We start from the raw sequence: 26,434 nt of genomic DNA on the forward strand, positions 1-26,434 counted from the left end.
AAGCACTTCTTTCTAAATGTATCAGGCAGGGAGAAAAAAGCAAATGGACTACAAGGCACATGTTTGCTGTTCTTCCACCCCAGGTAAACCTGCATTGTAGCGATTTGTGAGGACATTCAGATGGAGCACTGTCACTTAGACATTCTCCAGGGCTTTCTTGAGCTTTTTGGAAGGATAATTCTGATAAGGCACTCAAGGAATATACAACCACAGTGCTTTCTTCAAATCATATAAGAAATACTATGCATAGCAGGGAGATGCAGAGCCGCCAGGAAAATTCTGAGTTCCAACACATTTTTCTTTGGAATCTAACAGGAATCTAGCCTGAGGAAGAAGAGAGGTCTCCATTTCTATGTCTGGTATTTGGGGGTTTTGTTTGCTTAGTGATAAAAAGGTCACTGAACACCAAGACCAGAATGGATTTTTTAAAAAAATAGATGCTCCTTTTATGAAGCACCTTGATTCCTTGATTGTGATTTTTTGCAAAGTTAGACAATGGCACAAAGTCAAAATGAAATCAATGTTTAGTTCACAAGTAGATGTAATTTACTAAAGTATGATACACCCATATGCTGTATACAGCTTAACTCATAGAACCGTAAAAGAAAATTGTAAAATAATTCAACATGTCCATCTTTTTAGTGATAGTAAAAGAAAGCATGGTATTAAACTATCATAGTAGTTGACAGAAAAAGAAAAAAGGACTCATGGCGTTATTAATGTAATGAGTGCTTTACATGTATTAGTTATACACGTTAGAAGCATATTTGCCTAGTTCGACTAGTAGAACCACGTTTCCCAAAGTGTGCAGGTAAACACTCATGCCTTACGATTTTCTACCAAAAGTAAAAAGGGTCATATTAAGTCAGAGGAAGATGCCTCTTCATTTTCCCTCTCTTTATCAGAGGTTCGCATGCCTGTCTGCACATTAAAAGCTCTGGGAAGACCTGTTGTAAAGGGACAAGTTGAGGTTGTAAAATCTGCATTTAAATAAACATCTCTGATCACAAAACCCTTGTTTTCTCATATAATGCCTATGAGCAATCTGGTGTTCTAATAAACACATTCTGGAGATCTCTGTAACAGCCTTTTCGTTGAGGTGATAATGTAGAAAGAATGATGAGTCCGAGTGGGGTCAGGTGCCTTTAGGGTTTAACCAGACCCTGTAACCAGGATTTGGAAGTCTTCACAGCGTGAAATTAGAAATAATAAATTTGAAAATTATCAGTCGCTGAGAATCAGAAGTTTGTGGCAGAACTGGGGACACATATTTTACATAGACTTTAAATTTTGAATTTTGGAAAGGAGATAGTGTTTTTAAAAGGTGGGGAAATAGCCTTAAAGAGGTAAAGAAATATGAGCCAGTAAATGGCAGAGTTGTATGTGTATTCTTTCTTTTTATTGTTTTTGGACCAAAAAGGGATTGAAATATCAAGGTCATGCTCCCAATTCCCTGTTCTTTTGTAGCTCAGTCTACCTGCTTGGGGAGATAGGAAACACCCGGTGATGCCTGGATCATGTATTCAAGGAATCACTCTTTCCCTAACAAACCCTACAGGAAGTCTTTAACTCAGAACTTGTTAAGGATGACTAAGCCTGTCCTGGAATGATGACTCTAGGCTACTTTCTGCTAACTGAAGGGTAAATGGCAGCCATCCAGGGAATTCTGACAGTGATCCCCAACACTAAGGGCTTCCTTCTTACTTTGCCTGGGTTCTGCTGCTATTCATGTCTGCACTTTCTTTGTTCTTGTCATGAACCAGCTCAAGTATACCTTGAAGTTGCCTCTAACCATTGATTTCTATGGATGTTTGATAAGGCAGCCATTTCATTTATTCAGAAAGGGATTCTTTTGAGAATGCTATGAATAATGAAGCTGGGGCAGCAGCTGTAAGCCAGGTATGTTTTGGCCAACAAGCATGTTTGGTCACCTAATTATTAACCTGTCAAAGCACTGTATAGAGTGCAGACTGGCAGCCATCCTTGCTAATCTAGGAACAAAGGTGGGGCTGCAACTCCCTGTGTTTCTCCTCTCTGGGCTTCCATTGTGATTCCTGTGATACCTTCTTTGCCTGGCTCGGCATTCTGAGGGCCTCCAATAGGGGAAGGGCATTTAAAAATCCTTTCGATGGGATGGGGTCATCGTATATACATAGACATGGGGCCATTTCTGGAAGATCAACAACACATCTGTTTTTAGTCTGGGGTTCCCCCCGGAGGAGGAAATAAACCAGCTTCCAGAACAAGAGTAAACAGGGGTTGGCTGGGCATGGTGGCTCATGCCTGTAATCCTAGCACTTTGGGAGGCCGAGGAAGGCGGATCACTTGAGGTGAGGAGATCCAGACTAGCCCTGCTAACATGGTGAAACCCCATCTCTACTAAAAATACAAAAATTGGCCGGGCATGGTGGCACATGCCTGTAGTCCCAGCTACTAGGGAAGCTAAGGCAGGAGAATTGCTTGAATCTAGGAGTCGGTGGTTGCAATGAGCCAAAATTATGCCACTGCACTCCAGCCTAGGCAACAGAGTGAGACTCTGTCTCAAAAAAAATTTTTTTTTCAATTTTAAAAAAAGGGTAAACAGGATTAAGAGCTGAGATAGCAGCCTGGTATGGGAAGATGATGGCCTTGGAGTTGGGCAGACTGATTCCATAGTTGCCTAGTTCCTTATGGCAAATAAATCCCAATGCAGTGTGGTTTAAAATTTAAACCCTCCATATGATTTAAAGATCCTCCGTCTTCTGGGTTATAGCTTCTCAGTGGGCTCGGTTGAAGCTGAGGAAGAGAGAAAGGAGACAGGCATCTTTATCTGACTCACTGCGATGAGGTTCTCTCTTCATTGCTTGCTGCTTCTCAGATAACACCAGCTCTTCTACCCTCTTTAGCCCTTACCTGTGGTGATATAACCCTCTGTCTCCTGCTTTTGGGGGCACCTTTATCTACCAGATAGCTCTCTCAAGTACACAGCCAGCAAGATGCTTCAAGCCCAGTCATCTTGTTTCCTATTTGCATAACCCACAAGAAACTCATAGGCTTGCTACACCTGTGTGTTAGTGGCTCATTGAGCATTTGGGAGGGAATATGTTTGAGCCTCAACAAACTGAAGTGCAAGGGCCCCTGGCAGTAGCAAACTCATTCTGTTTAAGAGATAGATGGGGAAGAGTTCAAAAAGCTAGAGTCCAGCCAGCTCATACAGAAATTAAAGATTCTGGTAAGGTCTTTTTAATTCATCTTACTTGCTGGGGGATACAGTCAAAGGACTTTAAGTAGGAGCCCTGGTGGGGCCTCATCAGGACCGACTTATCCATGAAGGGACAGTGGGCACAGTGCCTGGGGCCCACAGCAGTTTTAGGCATCACACAGAAATATTTTAACTTATTTTAAAATCAGAAGAAGAAAGTGAATTTTTAAGCCTAATAAAATGTGCTAATACAATGTTAATATATTTATCTCTGTATTAACAGTCATAAAATATAGTTTTTAATATTTTTAATGGAGGAGGAGACTTATGAAGCCAAAAGTGCTTAGGGCCCACAAAAATCACAGTGCAGCCCTGAAACTCATTTATATTTTACAATATCTCTTTGGATGCTAAATAGAGAATGGATTTTAGGCAGTGGCAAGGGGAAAACTAGTAATCCAGGTAAGAAATGGCAGTGGCTTTGACTATGGAAGTAGAGGATATTGAATAGTGGTCATATCTGGAAGAGTATATATTTGAAAGTAGAGCCATCATGAATAGGTGTGGTAAAGGGGGAATCAAGAATGACTGCTTGGCTTGGGGCCTAAGCATCCAGGCAATTCCAGGTGCCATTTGCTGAGATAAGAAAGACTAAAGGAAGAGAATTAGATTCTGCTGTGGAAATGAAAACCAAGAATTCCTGTGTCAGTAGTGTTAGGTTTCAGTTGTCTAGCGGACACCCAAATGCCAATGTCAAATGAACTATAGGATCTCTGATTGTGAAGCTCAGTAGAAATATCTCAAATGCACTTGTAGATGGTATTTAAACCACAGAGAGATAATATCACCTGGGGAGAGAATGAGGCTTGAGAGGAGAAGAAGGCTGAGGACTGAGTCCCAGTCTACCAACATTTAGTAGAAGAGGAGGAGGGTTCAGTAGAAGAGGAGGAGGAAGAGGAGGAGAAGGAGGAGGAGGCAGTAAGGAAGCTGGTAAGAAGCCACCAATAAGGTTGAGGACAAAGAGGAAAATGTAGCCTCAAAGAAACCAAGAGAAAAAAGTTGGAAGCCAAGTTGAGGAAGGGGAGACAAAGGGTGGGACAAGATCAGATTGCACTTCAGGCTATGTTTAGAAATGTCCCTCTGGCTATGGTGGGAAAGATGGGGTGGAAGGCAGGAGACCAGAGAGGAGTCTGTCTAGTCCTCCAAGCCCCAGCTGTTTTCATGACAAGCAGAACTTTGCCTTGTATATCTCTGTGCACCCACCATGCAAGCATGGGGCACTGTGCACCAGCTATGCTTATCATGCCTGTGAATGAGGGATTGATTAACTGAATCCTTCAGGGACACTTGTGACAGCTGTGCCCACAAGAAGAGCAAGAACCCAGGCATCAATGGGGTGGTGCAAACATGGGCTCAGGGAGGCCCCCTGCCATCCCCTCCTGCCTGGAATAATGTTTTCTGAGAGGCAGAAAGTGCAGGGTGACTCTTCAGTGTGGTATTTGTCTATGTGTGTATCAAGTGTGTAAAAATACTGAGTGGTCTCTTAGTCTTGATTTATCACTGCCCCTTGTCTTTGGGCTATTAAAAGGACTAAGGCCCTCTCTTCCATAAAGAGCAAGAACAGCTTTGAGAAGTGTCAAGTTCCAATCCAGTGAAGAAAGACTGAAGTGTTTGCCTTGGAGAGAATGAGGAGAGTCTCAGGAAATGAAATAAACAGACAAAGGGGCTAGAATCCGAGCAGCAGCCATGGGAACAGCAGCCGATTCTTGCCATCCAATGAGCTGTCTTCTCAGGATGGCCTTGCCTGGCTATCTTCTCTGAAGTTCAATGCTCCTCAGCCTCTTCTTCGGGCAGTTCTTATTGTCCTTCCCTGTTTTTTTTTGTCCTGCTCTGCACTTATCACTAACTCTGTTATATTTATGTATTTGTCCTCTGCCACTAGAATATAATTTCATGAGGACGGAGGTTTTTGTCTGTTGTGTCCACAATTAGTATAGTGCCTGGCATGTAGGTTCTCGATAAACAATGTTATTCAAATGGATGATTGAATGAATGATCCCAGATGGTTTATATAACCCAGAAAATGATGACTTAGGATTACTTGAGCTTGGATATTCCTTGGGTCCAAACACATCCCAGAATAAAACTCTTGTGATGTTTTGTATGTATTCTGTTCTATTCTAGCATGTGTTACATTGCTGTTGTTATTTATGTGTCTGTCTCTCCTACTAGACTATGAGCCTTGCAAGAGCAGGGGCTGAGTTCTGTTCTTCTCTGTCTTCCTTTATCTATCCCATGGTCTAGCACAGGAATTATTTGTGAGAAAATGAGTGTCTGTCTGTCTTGACCTGTCATGACAGAGATCCTCTCCCACATCTCACAGGCAACAAGCTAGAGTTCAGTGCTATCTATCACCTCCTCTCCAGCTCCCCTGCCACTGCCCTGATTTCACCTTGATTTTTCTCCTTTAACTATGACAGCAGATTCCAAATCGGATTCTGAGCCTCCCCGCTCACCCACACCTGCCCAAGACATGTTCTGAAGCAAAGACATGATCAGGCCCCTCCCCTATGTTTCCTATTGACTAGATGCTGGTTACTAGAGAAGTTTAGTTTTCTTAGCCTTGAATCCATGACCCATCCAATATAGTGATCAGATTTATCCCCCATTGCTTTCCAGAGTCACATAACCTGGCATCTAGCCAAGTTGCACCAAACGCATCTGTGTTTTCAACCCTCTCTCATCGCTCAAGCTCTTCTACCCTCTAGCTAGGTTGCCCTTCCTCCATCTCTTCAATTAGTCAATCAGTCAGTTATTCATTCAGCAAATGTCCTCAAACCCACCTCGGTGCCAGTCACTGTGTTCACACTGGGGCTGCAGAGATGACTGAGATACATCCCTGTGCTCAGGGTTGTTTATGTGTCTTCTCCTTTTGAGGCCACTGTAGTCATGACTCTTGCTGTACCTCCCAGAGTGATGAGGCTCAGTAACTACTGTCTCCACAAAATATCTTGGCCTCAGTACAATGGAATTGCCACTTTGTAAATTGAATAAGTTGAGTGTTTCCCATACATTTTAATAAATCTTTGAGTTACCATCCTGCCTGATTATTACATTTCCTTTCTTGGATTTATTAATACTTGCTCCACATCCAGTTCCCTGATGGAAAATGCCATGTTTGGTAAACTACTATAGCCCCAAGCATGACTAATATCCTCTGTGGATAAGGCATTCTGGGACATAAGGACACTGTTTTTTTAAAGTGACAGGTTTTACTACTCCAGGATGATTTCCAGACCAGCTGAACACAGAGTTGGAATAGAAATGCCACCATTTTGCCTTTCTACTCTCACAGAAAAAAAAAATGTGTTCATAGAGTATAACATAATATCAGGAAGAATTCATTCAATTCCTTCATTATATCTTTACCGATCAGCCTCTTTATGCTTCGTTTTGTTCTTCAAGCTGTTTAGTGTCCCAAATTCTCTTCACTCTATTTGTCTGAGTTCTTGAAAATTGTAAAATCCTATGAAGATTCATCTGCAAAAAAATGTAACTTGAAAATCTAATTATTTATAAGACCCACTTTTGTGAAAGAATAATACATAATGATCATGTTTGAGTCTAAAAATCTGGACATTTATAGTTGTGATCAGATTTATTTACATTCTATATTTTTTCAAATGGCCTATTTTTCCTTGAAAATATAGTTTTTGAGGGGCAAGAAAGCCTTTTTTGTGATTTTTAAAATTACCTTCTAACTGAGCTTCTGTTTCCCTCATGCTTTCTATTTCATGTATAGTATATTTTGGATCATGTTTTTCTTGACTCTGGAACTTCCTGTAACTTTTTATATGGTGTTTCTTTTAGATACTGTTTTAAAAACCTTTTCTTTTGAAATGTGTCAATCTGTCCAGAGAATTAAGTTAATGGTGTGCCTAGTTTTAAACTCTTTAGATAGCTATAGTTGAAAAGACAAAAACAAAGCGAGAAATTATGTGACTACAGATAGAACTTTTCCAAATGGCTGACTGACATTTTTGAGACAAAATTCCATACTTTTATTGAAACACCTATATTTCTGGCTCATGGCTTGTCACTGTATTCTGGACGTAAGACAAAGAGGCTTGTCTAGCGGACCTGAACACCAATTAGAGTTTCTTTTCAAGAGTATCACTATTCAGCTCTCCTGTTTGCCACTGGCCAGTTGACTTTTTATAGCCAGTGAAAATCCATCCAAGAATCCTGCAGTTTCTTCATGAACTTGTTCTTGTAATGAATTTACATTATGTTCAGATCATTCATTTATGAAACCAACAAGCATGTCTTGAGTACCTGTTATGTGCCAGATACTTTTATGAATGATTTACATATATTAATTCATTCACTTCCCACTACAAACCTATGAAGTAGGCATTGATTTTGTATCTATGTCAGAGAGCGGCTAATTGAAACAAGGTAACTTGCCAAAAACACACAGCTAGAAATGGGATCCATATTTTAGTAGTCTGCCTTGGGAGTTCATGCTCTGATTCTACTAATAGCAAGGTGCCATGAGACTACCAAGAATGTAGCAACTAACCATGCCTCCAGATTGGGAGACAGAGCCTCAGGGAAGATAAATACAGAACAAGAGATGTTTGATCCTTGATCAAGATGCTTAATCCTTGATTTAATCCCTGTTAGCAACTGATGAGCACATACTAAATTACCTGCAAAGAAGATATACCAGAAAAAAATATGTGCACATATCTGCAAAGCTGTATTACATACCCAAAAACTTTGTATCATCAGTACAACTGTAAAAAAAATCATGTGTGATTTGATTCATTTACACATGCTAACCAAATAGATTAGCATGTGTAAATGAATCAAATCACACATGATTTTCAGATTTCCTTTATGCTGTGCCACATCATATGTATCATTAATTGAAATCTATTTTGAATGGCCAACATTCAGAAGTTTCTCGAGTGCCTGGGGGGGATCTAAATTTTTAAGACACACTACTGTTGCAACCATTGTTTTTCATTATAACATGATTCTGATCAATTTGTGTTTAATAAGTGTTTCTGACAATTGAGGAAGACTTTTCCTTTCTAAATCAACATGAAACTTGAAAAAATAAATCAAAATTTTGAAATATCACCTTGTTCTGTAGATTCAGACTAAACGATCTCAGATTTCTTCATGTGTTGGAAAATGTACTTTAAAAAAAACTTTCCCCAAGGCATCTTCTTTGCCGTCTTTGGACTGACTTTTGCTCATTCTTGGATTGCCCTCTAGTGGTTTATTTAACTTATGACTGTTTCCCAAATGCTCCTGGGCAACTCGTGGTTGCTTTGAATTTGCTTTTAGTTTGATCCTTTCCGCACCTTCTCCCATTTGCACAGAGGGGCTTCCAAAGACAGTGTCTTTGAATGAGAGTGAGCAATGTGCAAAATGACCCAAACACTTAGTGGTAATCAATACATGCTATTAATGATGGTGGTGAAATCCTTCTTTCAAGTTTGTTCTCTTACTTTTTTTCTTTGTGCTATTTTTAACTTTGCCCACTCTTTACTTTCTTCCCTCTGTTAACATCCTACTGGAGTGGTGCCAGGTAATCTGGTGGCACAGGATGACTTACAGGCAATGCTGTGTCTTGAAAAAGCCAATTAGGAATGCTGAATGCTTCTGGGCGGGAGTCCCATGCTCTCACCCATATAACAAGTCAGCACTCCATAGGCCTCAGTCAGACCCAGACTTCTTGGCTCCTTCTGGGTAGCTGAGGCTATGACTCGCTGGTCCAGACACTTAAGCATCATCCAAATAGCAAGAAAAATCTTTGAGTTTCTGTAGAAAGCCAGCAAGAGGCCCAGCCAGCATCACAGACCTGACACTCTGCAGAACTCTGGGTCCAGGCCACCTGCACCAATTAGAGCAGAACCAAGACATTCAGTGCAACATGCATTATTAATCCAAAACCTTTTTCAATAAGAAAAAAGCCATTGGCTCAATTTTTTTTAGAGAGAGAAAACAGCTACACTGCTATATATAATTTATCAACTTAGTTTAGTCTCTCAATATTTAGTAAGTTTGTTTAAAAATTACCATTTCCATTGGTTTATAGTGAATGAATATAAATCCATAAATCCATTTCAAAGTCTACATTCCTTTCACTATGAACATAATGCTTCTTAAAAGCTAATTGTGGGATGGGGAACAGTAATGACTGTGGCTGGTGAGCACTGTTGAAAGCCAAAAGGACTGGCAGGTTTGGAAAGGCATACACAATATATACACACACTCTCAGTATACTACTGTTCCCCACACTTTTGCTGTACATTCTTGTCTCAAAAGATGGTATAAATTATTCCCTGAAATTTGAAAAAAACAATTAAGATGAATACATTTTCATCTTCATTTCAAAATAACCCTTTTAAATATAAAAAGTTCCTCATGTTTGTTAAATCTGTTCAAAAGTTGAATTTAAATACTTTCTTCACAACATGTACAATGTTTCCAGCCTTAGTGCCTCATTGCAATCAGTTTGGCAATAAGATCTCCAGTGCTTTATAAAAAATGGCATTCAATAGATTATAAGACTGATAAATCTGCATTTGAATCAGTCTTACAACAATGAATTAAAACAAAGTCCAAAAAATGTATGACTATTCATCAACACCCTTGGAACCTATGAATTATTGCTAATAATCTCCCACGTGCACATAATTCAAACACAAACTTTGTGAGGAGGGGGTGTAAAATAAATACTACAGTATTTCTTCAATTTTATTTAATGCTGGCTAGCTGGTTAAATGAAAGATTAATATTACTAACAGAAAGAGTCCAACTATTTTAAGGACTGTTTTCTAAGAAGAACGATTTTGCAAACCAAAGATAAGCAAGACCCTATGCAAATACATTTTCTTGTAGTGTAATGTAATTGCTAATATGAGGTATAATCTGCAAGCAATTGATACAAATATAAATAGGTATAAGCCACCACTAACTCACAGTCTGGTGAAAAGCTTCTCAGCTAAGGTAGTTTGAGGATAAGGTTAAGGGAAGTGAGAAGGAGTGGACAGGGCAGGTTTCCAGTGGGAACGTCATTTATGTGCCTTATCATTATCATCATCCTGTATGCACCAGTCTGTTGTTGCAGAAAGGTAAATCCTTTCCAAGTATGTTCTTTTTTTTTTTTTTTTTTTGAGACAGAATCTCGCTCTGTCGCCCAGGCTGGGGTGCAGTGGCCGGATCTCAGCTCACTGCAAGCTCCGCCTCCCGGGTTTAGGCCATTCTCCTGCCTCAGACTCCCGAGTAGCTGGGACTACAGGCGCCTGCCACCTCGCCCGGCTAGTTTTTTGTATTTTTTAGTAGAGACGGGGTTTCACCGTGTTAGCCAGGATGGTCTCGATCTCCTGACCTCGTGATCCGCCCGTCTCGGCCTCCCAAAGTGCTGGGATTACAGGCTTGAGCCACCGCGCCCGGCCTCCAAGTATGTTCTTTATGTAGCACAGTAAAATTATTTAAGTATTACTCTTGCTTCATTTGCATTTGTATTTAGATATATACATAATTATATATGCATATCAAAAACTATAAACAGAATTTTAAAACAGTTTATCTCATTTGAGGAAAGTTAACAGGTAAGACAAAACTACGTACTGTAGAATTTTTTAGGATATCTAAACTCAGGGTAAAACCAAAGAAAAACATTTCTACCTCTTTAGTAAATGGCTTGTGTGAAACCTCAAGCTCTCACTCAATTTTTTTTATAGATGGGTTTGTTTGATGAGGATTGTGATCCAATGATTGTTTAGCAGCAATTTTACCAAACTGTAAATTATTTTATTAACAGGTATTATAAACAGATAATACTAATCTTATTTTAAAACCATGGGTGCCACACTGGTGAATATACAGCTTATGAATAACTTAAAAAGTATTTCCCATTTTAAAAGGCAAACCCAGCATACAATACATGTATAACATGTATAACACATGTATAACCCATACAATGCACGTATAACCCAGCTATACTATACTTGAAGTAGCTATAATATGGATTATACTACTAATGAAGAAGCTATAATATGGATACATGATTGATGTGTCTAAAATGATATATACAGTACATAATTCATGTTAGATAGGTGATCAGTACATTTTTCCATATGATTCCCTTCTTGCTTCACTTTCCCCAGAAACTGAATTCTGTACTTCCTCTTCTAATATTGGTATAATCAGGTTATCACAGGACATCAAATTATATTTCATCTATTTCATCACAAATTTAGTAAACCAATGACACAAAAATATTTCATTTTCATATTCATCAAATATCTGCCAATTTTGAAAATAAGCATGCAAAAATATCCTGTAAATCCTAAGGCATCCTGATCCTAGTTTTGCTACAGATTATTCCTTTATGCTAACCCTGCTGGGAAAATATTTATTGCCATTCAGAAGACGTGCTGCGCCATCAAGTGTGTGTCTAGTATAGGCTATAGCAGGACACTCTTGGAGTTTTATGAGCAGCATAAAGAAAAATCTATTGTTCAGTTGCTGTCATTTGAGTGCAAGTATCTGGATGGCATTCACTCTGAAGCTTGACAAGAAGTCCATTTAGCTCAAGGCAGAATTGCCTTAAATGTCCATACTTCTCTAACTTTCATCCGGGCCTTCAGATGGTTCAAGAATTTTGTCAATATTGGAGCAATCTGCTCTTATGTTCTGTTGAATATACTGTTGAACAGCTAGTGTACTGTCTATTTCTTCAAAGGATTCATCAGGCCAATTATAAAAATCCTGTGCCCAGCCTGTTCTGCCTCAGCACGCCGCCCCCTCCGCCATGACCATAGTATCAGTGTCTGGGCCTATTGGCTCGATTTAATAAGTAAGAGTACCAGTAATTTTTTAGAAGTAAAATGTATTTATTAAAGGATTTTTAAGAAAAAGCACTTGCTTCTATCTGCATTTTAAAAGGAGAATTGACATTACAGATGAAATAAAGATGAATACAGAAGAGAAGATCCTACTTTACATGCAAAATAATATCTATAAAATAGGATTAGTAATTTCTTCCTAGAGAGCTTGTGAGAACTAGAGATAGTGAATTATAAAGCACATAATAGGGGCCCATTTATTTATTCATTTGGCAAATATTTATTGAGCACCTGCTATGTGCAAGGCACCCATTTAGGTAAAACTGAAAAACATGTGTCTTTGTGAAGTTTACATGGTAATTTTTCATCCCATGTGCCAAAGAGATAATGGGAGGAATGACTACCATCTTTTAGAGACTTGTGGTATCATTTTGGAGATTAAATGTTATGTTTTATGTGGCTGTAGAAAGCAAAACTAGAGCCAGGCATGGTGGCTCATGCCTGTAATATCAACACTTTGGGAGGCTGAGGCAGGAGAATGACTTGAGCTCAGGAGTTTGAGACCAGCCTGGGCCACATAGTGAGACCTCGTCTCAACAAAACATAAAAAAATTAGCTGGGTACAGTTAAGCGTGCCTGTAGTCCCAGCTACTCTGGAGGCTGAGGTGGAAGGATAGTTTGAGCCCAGGAGGTCGAGGCTGCAGTGAGCCGTGATCGCACCACTGCACTCTAGCCTGGGTGGGAGCATGAACCTGACTCAAAAAAAAAATTTTTTTTAAAGCAAAAAAAAAAAAGAAAAGCAGAACTAGGACCAATGGATGGTCTTTCAAGGGCAGTGGTTTTCATAATTAAAGGAAAATCCTGTTTACAACCAGGACTGACCAAGAATGGGATGGGGCTGCCTCTGGGAGCAGAGAGGCATGGGCTGGAGGTGATTCTGTTAGTGGAAGTATTTTGTAGGGAATTTGAGATCTTGTATCAAGGATCTCTGCAGTGTGGGCAAGGGGGGAATACGAAATCTATGTTTCCTTCTGCCTCTTAATTTCGAGATGCTGGAACTGGGATGGGAAGCCAAAGCCATTGACCAGAACCAGGGCTACAACTCAGGGGTGAGTGTGGGAGTTCAAATGCAGGACCCACACTGGCTACAGCTGACCTGGAGCCACAGATTCCTGTCACTTTCTGCCTCCAGAGATCAAGTACCATGGGTTTCAACCTGACCAGCCTGAAGGTTTGGGAGGCCCCATCAGGGGATGGGGGCAAGTTACTTTCCGTAAAAGAATGAGGAGGCTATATCTGGTGACCAGAAACAAACATGGAGGCAGAGGGTAATAAGGATGATACATACAATTTATTCAGTTCCTATTTCTTTTACTTTAGTATTCCTAATCTGTAAAAACATCATGGAAAAAAACGTATGATTAATCTAATTTTACAGATGAAGAGACTGAGGGTCTGAGATGTAGAATAACTAACCTAATTTAGTTTAAAGCCAGGACTTGAACTTGCTGTCTCTGTGCTTCATCTACTCCAGATGGCTCCCTAATGAGTAGAATGAGACCTGTGTGCCAACCCTGGCCTGGTTCTCATGCTCCCACAACTGTGAAGTGAGAGGGCTCAACAATTTCAAATTCAATTCAACCACCACCTCCTGAATACTAACTAGGTTCCAGGACCTGGCTAGAAGCAGAGACACCAGGATAGAAAAGACAGTGTTCTGCTTTCATGGAGTTCACAGAAGAGTCGAGGAGGTAAGTTCATATCAGATTATCACAAAGCAGTGTGCTTAATGGTGCTAAATCTTTTCATGTTTCCACATTTGCTAATGCATTTTAACAGAGCAAAGCAATGTCACATTGGTTTCATCAGGAATTCAAACCAAGGGGCTTTGGTGAAGAGAAGTCAAAGCCAAAAGAGGGCTCTGCCCTTTAGAAGAGGTGGAATCATTCAGCCTGGGCAACATGGTGAAATCCCGTCTATATAAAAAATTCAAAAATTAGCCAGGCATGGAAGCGTACGCCTGTGGTCCCACCTACTTGGGAGGCTGAGGTGGGAGGATCACTTGCGCCTGGGAGGTGGAGATTGCAGTGAGCCAAGATGACGCCCCTTCAGTTACTCCCTTCTGGGCAATAGAGTGAGATCCTGTGTCAAAAATAACATAACATAACATAACATAACATAAAAAGGGGGAAAGTAAGAACAGTGGGGTGAGGCCTTTGAGCTCTGAAACTATGATGGAACCCAGTCTTTTCCTCTTTTCTTTGGAGTTCCTAAGTTCACAAAGCCCAATGAGCAATGGCAAAGGACTGTTTGGCTATCTGACTCTCTTTTAGGAGTGCCTACATTATCTACTTCATTGTGATTTAAATCTTATCCTTTTCTACCATCTCTCTCCTCTCAAATCCTACATTGAATCCTAGCCCACAGTGGGTGCTATATATGGACTGAGACAAAGATTTGGGTGCCAGGCCTACCAGGGTGTTGATTTGATTGGATATGGTTCCTTGACTCTTTGATACATTGGGTATTGCTAACCTAGTAAATCCATCTTTTTGAGCCTTTGCAAAGTGAGATAGTGGGAACCCATCACTTCCTTCTACAGGCATAAGCAAATGAGGCTCAGATTACAGTTAAATATCTACATCAACAGAGCAATTCTGCAAAGAGATTGGCATAACCAACAAGATTGCAAAGCAGAATGTACAAGCCTCTCTTCAGTCTCCATTAATTGTGGCCCAAATTTTTCTAGGGAGTAACAGTTCCATGGCATCATTGAGTCTAGAATCTAAATATTTGCTTTAGGAAATTATGGAAGCTTGTTAAATCATAAATGATGTCCTGATTTTGTACTCCAAATTACAGGTCATTCCTTGTTTATTGAAATAGAGGAGGATATTATGTTTCTATCACTCTTTACTCTTTAAAATGTTTCTTCCATCCTTCACTTTCCTATGGTGTATTTATTATTTTTATTTAATCTGGTATCTGAATTTTATAAAACACTTTACAGTTAATTTTGTCTTGTCTTCTCTTCCCATAATGATCCCGATCATCATAATTATATTTTCTTACAATTATGTATTGCTCTTCACAGTTCATAAATCACATATTCATAACCTCATGAATCTCCGAAAAGCCCATGAGGCCAATAATGCAGTTATTATTTGCATTTTGCAAGTGAGAAAACTGCAGTCTAAAGAAGTTAAATCATTTGTTCCAGGCTCTAAGCTCAGTATTTTAGTGTGGAAGTGAATCCAACACCCTGATGCTTAACTCTGTCTGTTAACCACTATCCTAGATCAGCAAGGTCCCACATTTGGGCTGTGATGGACTTTACTCAGAACCTGGATTCTTTTTTCATGAAATTTTTAAAAATTTAAATAAGTGGCATAATTTATAAGACAAAATGTGTAATTTAAAAGAAAGCTATGTGTTTGGATGCTAAATAAACTACTTATGGTGCTAAATGCCCCCTCCCCAAAATCTCCAAGATAGATTAACATCACTAGTCATTATTCAGCACTATGTAGTACATGCTCAATAAATATTCTGTTGATGGATATAGGTGGGTGGGTAGATGGATATTGGACTGGCCATGTTCTGAGCCCAGGGGATACAATAGTGAACACGACAGGCAAGTGCCTTGGTCCACACCACTCACAGTCAACTGGGCAAGTCAAACCTCACACAAGCCTTCTCAGTTATATCTGATGACCACAATGAATTATATGAGGTCAAGTATGTGAAAGTATTTAGTGGATGGTATTGTACAAGTAAAAATTATTATCATGTTTCATGGACTTTTATCATCCTTAGATACAGTGCTACTTCCTTGGTCACACAGCTCCTGTGATGCTGAAACAGAGAGATAAGTACTCATCGAGGAACACACAGGTGGTAATAGCATAACGATGACTCCAACTAGTCAGGGCATTCTACCCATGTGGCCCATAGGCATAGTGTTTGAGGCTACTCCGTCTTTTGGCGGGGTGGGGAGTTGGAGGACAATAAGAACACTTAAACCCCTTGCAAAACAACAACAAATACAAAATGCAGCTAAATATTGCAGGGAATTTGCAAAAACTAAAAGAATTAAAATCTGAATATCTGTAAGCTATCTCAACTTTATTAAGTCAACTTTATTGTTTCTTTATTATGTGTTGAAATTTCCATTGCATTTGAACACAATTTAGGGTTAGATTTTCTCACATCACAAGATTTCCAGAGAATGCACAAGGATTTTCCAGAAATTACAAGCAATCCTATAATAAATAAGTAACTTATAACCAAATAATTTCAAAAACATAATTATAAAAATACATTCAAAAAACTTACATGACATGTATGAGCATTTTAATATATTTGATATCAGCTACAGAATGTGAGACTGTCTCAGTTCTGTGATGGTTAAAATAGCCCCTGGCTGGCAGAACCAGCCTAACTGTGGGCTTCTCATTTCAGAGAACCGCTTGGATGTTATTATTCAGTTAAGATATTTATAGGATGGTCTTTCAGCTCAAATAACTACCAGGCAAAGGGGGAGTGAGATGAGAACGAAAAGAAAGGGAAGAAGAATGGAAGGAAGGAAGGGAAGGGGGAGTAAGAACGAAAAAAATCTTTAAGCTAACTTTGGTATGACTGCTGTCCTCAGTGGCAGCACATACCTTTGCCAAGTGGAAATAAATAAGCTTCTAAGGTATGAGTTTGTTCCCAAATAGGTTTGGCAAATACATAATTTATTTTTCTTAGCTCTAGTACATGATACCCTGGCCATTCAGACACCATATAGGCAATGACATTAATCAAGTACCTCAATACCATCCCCTCTGCCATGCCAGGGAAGGTCTTGCACAGGAATATTTATTTAGCTGAGTTCTTTCTCCATGACTGAGAGCACGGAAGCAGGGCTGTCGTGAATAGAGCAATGGGATTGATCAACACCTCTGTGCAAACTCCAGGTTAAAAGAGGCTAAAGAAGTGACTACTCAAGGTCATGCATAATCTTGGATTGGATCCGCACATTGGGGGAAAATAGTCATAATGAATATAATCAAGGCAATTGATGAAATTTGAATGTTAATTTACTTATTTTGATAGGGAATATCCTTGTTTCTAAGAAAAGAGCTTTGAAGTATCTAGGGGTGAAGAGACCTCTTTGTTACTATAGTGTTGATAATAATAATAATAATAATAATAATAATAGTTCTTACAAGAAACTGAACACCCACTTGCTGGAAGCTGGGGACATGGTTAATGTCTGTCTTTGTGCCCAGGGACTCGACACTTCCTGGATGCCCAGAGCATACCATATCCACAACTGCCAGCGAGTAAAGACTCAGCGAGTCCTAATTCATGTCATAGTATGACTTGCTGATGAGGAGAGTGGGTGGGGATGTTCCAGAATTTAAGGGGTGGTGGCTAGAAATTCTAACATTCAAGGCAGTGAAAGTAGGTCACTTGGCTCTCGCAAGGCAGGATTTGTGGGCAGCAGGGACTTTTCTGAAAGTAGAAAGACAGGACAGGCCATTTTAGGGAACACCTTTTGTAAGGACACAACAATCTCAGAGCCATGCAGCACTCAGAGTGAAAAATCACCATGGCACGTGTGTACCTATGTAACAAACCTGCACATTCTGCACATGTATCCCAAGAAGAAAAAGAAAGTACTACATAAGCGTTTGCTATGTATAGAGAATATGTAATCTGAACGGAAGACTTCAAAAGTTAAGCAGGGCAGGGAACAGAGCTGAGCGACAAGCTGGGACCAGAAGAACAGGACAGGCCTCTGAAAACGGGATGCAGGCCAGACACTGGGCAGCTCAACCTCAGATCAGGAAGCTCAAGACAAGTAGGGATAAGGGGTTTGAGCTAAGACTGGTTTTAAGGTAATGAATTATATAAAAGTTTCCAGAGAATATGTGCAAGATTTTTTCCCATCATTCTGACTATGTGCAGAAGGAGCTCATTTGGAAGAAGGAACCCCACTCAGCTGAACAAAATTAAGCAATTCAGTTATGCGTGCAAAATTTCTTTTTGGGCCGGGCGCGGTGGCTCAAGCCTGTAATCCCAGCACTTTGGGAGGCCGAGACGGGCGGATCACGAGGTCAGGAGATCGAGACCATCCTGGCTAGCACGGTGAAACCCCGTCTCTACTAAAAAAATACAGAAAACTAGCCGGGCGAGGTGGCGGGTGCCTGTAGTCCCAGCTACTCGGGAGGCTGAGGCAGGAGAATGGAGTGAACCCGGGAGGAGGAGCTTGCAGTGAGCTGAGATCCGGCCACTGCACTCCAGCCTGGGTGACCGAGACTCCGTCTCAAAAAAAAAAAAAAAAAAAAAAAAAAAAAATTTCTTTTTGGCCATGTTGCCCAGGATGGATGAACCGGCAATGGACTTGCATTCCCAGCATAAACAACTAGCCAACTAGACACAATGTATGAAACACATGTTTTAAGACATTGGATAATTGGCAGCATAGGAATGCGTCCCTAGAAAAGAAAAACAGGTGAGGTGAGCCTACTCTTCCCCTGCTTTCAGCCTAAAAGTGCTCCCCAGACCATTGTACGGGTGGAGGAACCGAAGCTGGGCATGGCCTTCTTGCTGAGTTGAGAAGGCAGAGATCATGGAAGCTGAGGTGGCTGGAATTTGTGAGGCAAAGTACCACAGAGTTGGATGACATGTAGAAAGGAATTATGGAAATTTCCCATGAGCTGATGTAGAGTCATTTCCAGGATATACAGCTAAATTTTTAAAAGCTAAACAAAAGCGAAGGACAAAACCATATATATGGTGTGCTAATTTTGTGTAAGAAAGAAGGGAAAATAAAACATAGATGTATCTCTTATTTTAAAAAATTCAGGAAAAAGCACCGGAAGTCTATATAAGATCCCTCTGAATTCATGGCTGAATAAGCCATGCATATGTAGGGAGAAACTCCATGAGGCCAAGCGAAGAACAACCAACAAGCTGTGAACCAACAATTCCCAGAGCAAACAGCTGGGAGACATCTGAATTCCAATGATCAGAGAGTAAAGGTTGCACTAAACATGGGGATATTCCCTAGAGCCTATGAGAAAGGTCATGCCTCAGTAGTAGGGCTAAACTAGTCCTGGAGTAAACAGTACTTCAGAACTGCTCTGATAAAACATACTAACAAGTATCAAAATGATCAAGATAATCAACAGGTAACTTATACGTCTGCCAGAACAAAACCAATACTGTTTAAAGGAAGAAAAAATCAAGCACTCAATATATAATATACACAATGGCAAGCATTAAATAAAAAATTAAATTCAAGGCTTCAGTGAGCTTTGATCACACCACTGCACCCCACCCTGGGCGACAGAGTGAGACCCTATTCCTAAAAGTAAAAAGTACTAGACACACAAAGCAGAACCAACCAGATCAATAAAACTGTTGCCTACAAAGGGTTGGGGGGTGGTGAAGAGGACAGGGGAAGAAGTGGCCCTTCTCTGGATAGACTTTTATATACAGTTTTGACTTTTGGAAGCATGCTAATGTTTTACATATTAAAAAATAAAATTAAGGCCGGGCTTGCTGGCTCACGCCTGTAATCCCAGCACTTTGGGAGGCCGAGGCGTGTGGATCACCAGGTCAGGAGATCAAGAACATCCTGGCCAACACGGTGAAACCCGTCTCCACTAAAAATACGAAAAATTAGCCGGGCACAGTGGTGGGCGCAGTGGTGGGCGCAGTGGTGGGCGCGGTGGTGGGCACCCGTGGTCCCAGCTGCTCAGGAGGCTGAGGCAGGAGAATGACATGAACCCGGGAGGCGGAGCTTGCAGTGAGCCGAGATAGCGCCACTGCACTCTAGCCTGGGTGACAGAGCGAGACTCCGTCTCAAAATAAATAAATAAATAAATAAATAAATAAATAAATAAATAAATAAGAACGTGGAAAAACATATTAGAATACTGGGGAATAAAAGAACTAATCCAGTAACTTCCAAGTAATAATCCAAGGCTTCATGAAGCCTGCACTTACCTCTCCAGCCCACAGCTCTCTCTCCTCTGAACTCCAAGAGCAAACTCTCTCTGTTCCATTTATTCACACTCAAACCTAGTAACTGGTATATGGTATAAACATAGACTTGGAAATAAGATAACCTGGTTCCAGATCCTGGCTCCCTCACTTGCCTATTATGTGACATGGGCAGACGGCAGATGTGGGCAGTAAATAGATCATGAGGGGAAAATGCCTGGCACATAGTTTTCTTATTTATTTATTTACTTTAACTTCTGGGATACATATGCAGATTGTGCAGGTTTGTTACATAGGTATACATGTGCCATGGTGGTTTGCTGCACCCATCAACCCGTCATCTAGGTTTTAAGCCCTGCATGCATTAGGTATTTGTTCTAATGCTCTCCCTCCCCTTGCTCCACAACGCCCAACAGGCCTGGTGTGTGATGTTCCCCTCCCTGTGTCCATGTGTTCTCATTGTTCAACTCCCACTTATGAGTGAGAACATGCAGCGTTTGGTTTTCTGTTCCTGTTTTAGTTTGTTGAGAATGATGGTTTCCAGCTTCATCCATGTCCCTGAAAAAAACCATGAACTCATTCTTTTTTATGGCTGCATAGTATTTCATGGTGTATATGTGCCACATTTTGTTTATCCAGTCTGTTAGTGATGGGCATTTGGATTGGTTCCAAGTCTTTGCTATTGTGGATAGAAGCACATAGTTTTCAAAGAATATTAGGCCCTATAGTAATTACACAGTAGTGTTGCAAAGACTGTAATTTCTGCCTTGTGATGTTTCTTTTGATGCTATTTAATTATTCTGCCTTCATTTATTTTAACTTTATATTTATATTATATATTTCATTTATCATATATCCTGCCTTCATTTATTCAATTATCCTGCCCTTATCCTAGGGAGATATTACTTCTAATATCAGAGTGGGTGTACACCAGGTGTGTACACCAGGTGTGTACAGAGTGGGTGTACACCCTGTGATATTATTTGTAATATCCTAGGGGGACATTATTCCCAATGTCACAAGTTGTGTTCACCCTGTGATAATTCTCATAATATCCCAGGGAAATGTTACTCTTAATGTCCCATGGGGTGTACACCATGTGTTTACACCCCTTGTGATATTATTCAAAATATCCTATAAGAATGTTACTCCTAATATTACAGGTGGGGCTCACCATGTGTGTACACCCCTGTGATATTATTTATGGTATCTGAGAAAAATGTTACTCCTAACGTCACAGGAGGTATACACCATGTTTGTACACACCCTGTGATATTATTTATAGTATCTTTGGGGGATGTTATGCCTACTTTTACAGAATGTGTACACCATCTGTGTACAACCACTGTGATATTATTCGTAATATCCTAGGGGGATGTTACTCCTAATGTCTCAGTGGGATTACACCATGTGTGTACAACCCCTGTGATATTATTCTTAATACCCTATTGGGATATTGCTCCTAATGGCACATGGAGTGTACAACATGTGTGTACAACTTCTGTAATATTATTTGTAATATTCCAGAAAGATGTGACTCCTCATGTCACAGGCAGCATACACCCTGTTATGGTATTCATTGTATCCTAGGGGAATGTTACTCCTAATGTCACAGGAGGTATAAATTATGTGTGTAAACCACCTGTGATATCATTTGTACTATCCTAGGGGAAAGTTACTTTTAAAGTCACAAATGGTGTAAAAAATATCACAGGGGGTATGCACCTGGTGATACTATTTGAAATATCCTAAAAGGATGTTACTTCTGATGTCAGAGGTGGTGAACACCTTCTTATATTATTGGTGATATCCTACAAGTTTGTTACTCCTCATGTTACATTATTATCTGTTAAATTATTTGCAATAGTTTTGTGGAATGTTACTCCTAATATCACAGAGGGTGTACACCCTGTGAAATTATTCGTAACAGTTTCAGGGAATGTCACTCCTAATGTCACATGAGGTGTACACACAGTGATACTATTTGTAATATCCTATAGAAATGTTATTCCTCATATCACAGGGGCTGTATGCCCTGTAATATTATTCATAATATCCTAGGGAGATATTACTCCTAATATCACAGGGGTGTACACCTTTTGACATTATTTGTAATATCCTAGGAAGATATTACTCCTAATATCACAGTGGGTGTAAACCCTGTGATATTATTCATAATATCTTAGGAGGATGTTACTTTTAATATCTCACTGGGTGTACAACCTGTGATATTATTCATGATATCCTAGGGAGATGTTCCTCCTAATGTCATCAGGGGTGTACGCCCTGTGACATCATTTGAAATATTCTAGGGGGATGTTACTTTTAAAGTCACAGGGGGTTTACAACCTGTGATATTATACATAATATCTTACACAGATGTTACTCCTAATGTCACAGGGGTGTACACCCAGTGATATTATTTGGAATATCCTAGGGGGATGTTTCTCCTAATGTCAACGGGGTTTACACCTTGTGATATTATTCGTAGTATCCTAGGAGGATGTTACTTCTAATGTCACAGAAGGTGTACACTCCATGATATTATTTGTTATATCCTAGCGGGATGTTATTACTAATGCCACAATGCTTGTACACCCTGTGATATTATTTGTAATATCCTAGTGGGATGATATTCCTAATGTCGCAGCAGGTGTACACCCTGTGAAATTTTTTGTAATAGTTTTGGGAGACGTTACTTTTAATGTTACATGTAATATACACACAGTGATATTATTTGTAATAGCCTATAGAAATGTTACTCCTAATATCACTGGGGCTCTACACCCTGTAATATTATTTGTAATATCCTAGGGGAATGTTACTACTAATGTCACAGGGGGTGTACACACTGTGATATTATTCATAATATCCTAAAGTTATGTTACTACCAATGTCACAATGCTTGTACACCTTGTGATATTATATCCAATATTCTAGAGGGATGTTACTCCTAGTGTCACAGGGGGTGTACACCCTGTGATATTATCCGTAATATCCTGTGCCAATGTTACTCCTAATGTCACAGGTGGTGTACACCTTGTGATATTATTCGTAATATTCTGGAAAGATGTTACTCCTCATGTTCCAGTGTGTGTACACCCTGTGATATTATTTGTAATATCCTAGGGGGACATTCCTAATGTTCAAGATGGTGTAACTCCTGTGATATTACTCATAATATCTGAGGTAAATGTTACTCCTAATGTCACAGGGGATGTACACCACGTATGTATACCCCCTGTGATATTATTTGTAATATTCTATGGGGATGTTGTTAATATTACTGGTGGTGTTCACCATGTGTGTACACCCCCTGTGATATTATTCATAATATCCTAGGAAGATATAACTCCTAATATCACAGTGGGTGTACCACATGTGTGTATACCCTTGATATTATTCATAATATCCAGGGCAAACATTACTTCTAATATCACAGGGGGTGTACACCTGGGGATATTTTTCATAATATTTTAGGGAAATATGGCTTCTAATATCACAGTAGGTGTACCCCATGTGTGTACACTTTGTGATAGTATTTTCGATATCCTTGGGAGCTATTACTCTTAATATCACAGTGGGTGTTCACCCTGTGATATTATTTGTATTTGACCTTGCTGGCTTTTTTAACCCACACTACAAAAGGAATGGAACAGATAATAAAATAATGAGATTAAACTGTTCTGTTATGCAACCACTGCGGGACACTTTTAATGTCACTGTTTCTCAGGCTATAGATGAAGGGGTTCAGCATGGGGGTGATGACTGTGTACAACACGGAGGCCACTGCTGCGCCCTTTCTGGGGAAGATGAAGGGAACCGCCAAGCAGATATTGAAGCCAAAAGAGCCGCAAGGTTGGACCCTCCATTAGAAATGCTTATAGAAGGACCCCTAGTATGGGGAAATCCCCTGTGGGAAACCAAGCCCCAGTACTCAGAAGAAGAAATAGAATGGGGAACCTCATGAGGACATAGTTTCCTCCCCTCAGGATGGCTGGCCACCGAAGAAGGAAAAATACTTTTGCCTGCGGCTAACCAATGGAAATTACTTAAAACCCTTCACCAAACCTTTCACTTAGGCACTGATAGCACCCATCAGATGGCCAAATTATTATTTACTGGACCAGGCCTTTTCAAAACTATCAAGCAGATAGTCCGGGCCTGTGAAGTGTGCCAAAGAAATAATCCCCTGCACTGTAGGCCATACATTTCAATCCCAGTATCTCTAACCTCCTTGTTAAGTTTGTCTCTTCCAGAATCAAAGCTGTAAAACTACAAATGTTTCTTCAAATGGAGTCCCAGATGCCATGACTAAGATCTACTGTGGACCCCTGGACCGGCCTGCTAGCCCATGCTCCAATGTTAATGACATCAAAGCCACCCCTCCCAAGGAAATCTCAACTGCACAACCCCTACTATGCCCCAATTCAGCAGGAAGCAGTTAGAGCAGTCATCAGCCAATCTCCCCAACAGCACTTGGGTTTTTCTGTTGTGAAGGGGAACTGAGAGACAGGACTAACTGGATTTCCTAGGCCAACTAAGAATCCCTAAGCCTTACCTAGTCCTCCATGCCCACACAGCAATATGGAGACAAAGGGAATTCCCACCTAATGATGAAACCCTCAGCATGGAGGAAAAATTTTATAGTAAGAGAAAAGGATCCCCGAGATGGGAAGAAAACCAAAAAAGGCAGGAGGGAAATACATGACTATGTTATTGGTGAAGGTGTCACGACATGCAAGATGATATTTAAGTAAACGGTTGTCTGACAGCTACAAGTCTCCTTTAGCAGTGAGTATGCCATTCACATCATAAGATGTCCACACAGTAAGATCCCTTCCTGGTATTATTTTAACTGCTTCAGATACTAAGACTGCTACTGCCGCCACTACCCATAAACAATGGGCCAACCCTTTGCCACTACATCAGTTTCCTTACTCAGGTATGCCATGGGTTGCAAGCTTATCCCGTAGACCTGTGTAAGGACTCCTAGAGCTATTCCTGTTTTTTCTGTGACATATAAAGAAACGTCTTGCCCTGTTGGCAAGCTTAACACTAGGGCTTGGGTTAGGGCCCTCTTTAGGGCCTGGAAAGCCGCTTTTGCTTCAGGTGTCCATCTTACTAAATGGGTATTGGTTTTTTGAGTTTCCTTAATTACTGTATACAATGGTCTGGCTGTTTTGCCGTACCTGGGAATCCATATTCGACAGAAACCTGTTATGCCAGGGAACCCTCTTAGTTGCTTTAGGGTTTTGGGATGAGGATAAGGCAGTATCGGCTGGATACATTCCTCACTGGGGGCCCTGGTGCCTTTGGATAATTGTAGCCCTAAGTATTTAACCTGCTGTGAGCAGAGCTGAGCCTTTGGTTTGGAAATCTTGTAGCCACAGGTGGTGAGGAAATTTAAGAGCACTTGGGTGGCTTGATGGCACAAGGTTTCTGAATAGGCAGCTAAAAGTAAATCATCCATGTACTGAAGGACAAGAGTGTCCAGGTATGAGAATTGGCTCAAGTCTTGGGCTAATGCCTGGCCAAATAGATGGGGGCTATCCCTGAACCCTTGGGGTAAAACAGTCCAGGTGAGTTGAGACATTGGGTTTGAAGGATCTTCAAAGGCAAACAAGAATTGAGAGTCAGGATGTACAGGGATGCAGAAAAAGGCATCCTTAAGGTCCAGGACTATAAACCACTCTGCTTCCTCTGGTGTTTGGGAGAGCAGAGTGTAAGGGTTAGGTACAGCTGGGTATAGAGGGACAACAGCCTCATTGATAATCCTGAGATCTTGCACTAACCTCCACTGTCCACTGGGTTTCTGTACTCCTAAAATTGGAGTATTGCAGGGGCTATTACATGGTTTTACTAGGCCTTGGGCTTTTACGTCCTTAGCAATCTTTTGGAGTCCTTTTTGGGTCTTGTTTCTAAGGGGGTACTGCCTTTGGTAGGAAAAGGAAGTGGAATCCTTTAGTTTAACTTGAACAGGATGGGCATTCTTTGCTTGTCCATATTGTCCTTCTGTTGCCCAGACTTCAGGATTAATTCCTTCCTCAAGCAGGGGACAACAAATGGGTGTTCCTTCTCCTCTGTTCAGGTGTATAATGGCCCCTGCTTTTGCTAGAATGTCTCTCCCTAACAAGGGAGTGGGGCTTTCAGGCATAATTACAAAAACATGTGAAAAGAGTAAAGCTCCCCAGACACAACTTAATGGCTGGGAGAAGTATCTAGTGACTGGCTGTCCTAGGACCCCTTGGATAGTGACAGATCTGGAGGACAGTTGTCTGGGACAGGAGAGTAAGACTGAGAAGGCCATGCCAATGTCCAGGAGACAGTTAACCTCCTGGCCCTCAATAGTCAAGCATACCCAGGGCTCTGTGAGGGTGGTGGC

General features: G+C 40.5%; 1 pseudogene; it reads right to left on the reverse strand.

Moving 5' to 3' along the window:
- Positions 1-11,451: 11,451 nt before the first annotated feature.
- On the reverse strand, positions 11,452-20,111 carry LOC105468951 (MOB-like protein phocein pseudogene; annotated as a pseudogene).
- Between the last annotated feature and the right edge of the window lie 6,323 nt (positions 20,112-26,434).

The sequence above is a fragment of the Macaca nemestrina genome, chromosome 12 (genome assembly GCF_043159975.1).
Source record: "Macaca nemestrina isolate mMacNem1 chromosome 12, mMacNem.hap1, whole genome shotgun sequence".
NCBI classification, from domain to species: Eukaryota; Metazoa; Chordata; class Mammalia; order Primates; family Cercopithecidae; genus Macaca; species Macaca nemestrina.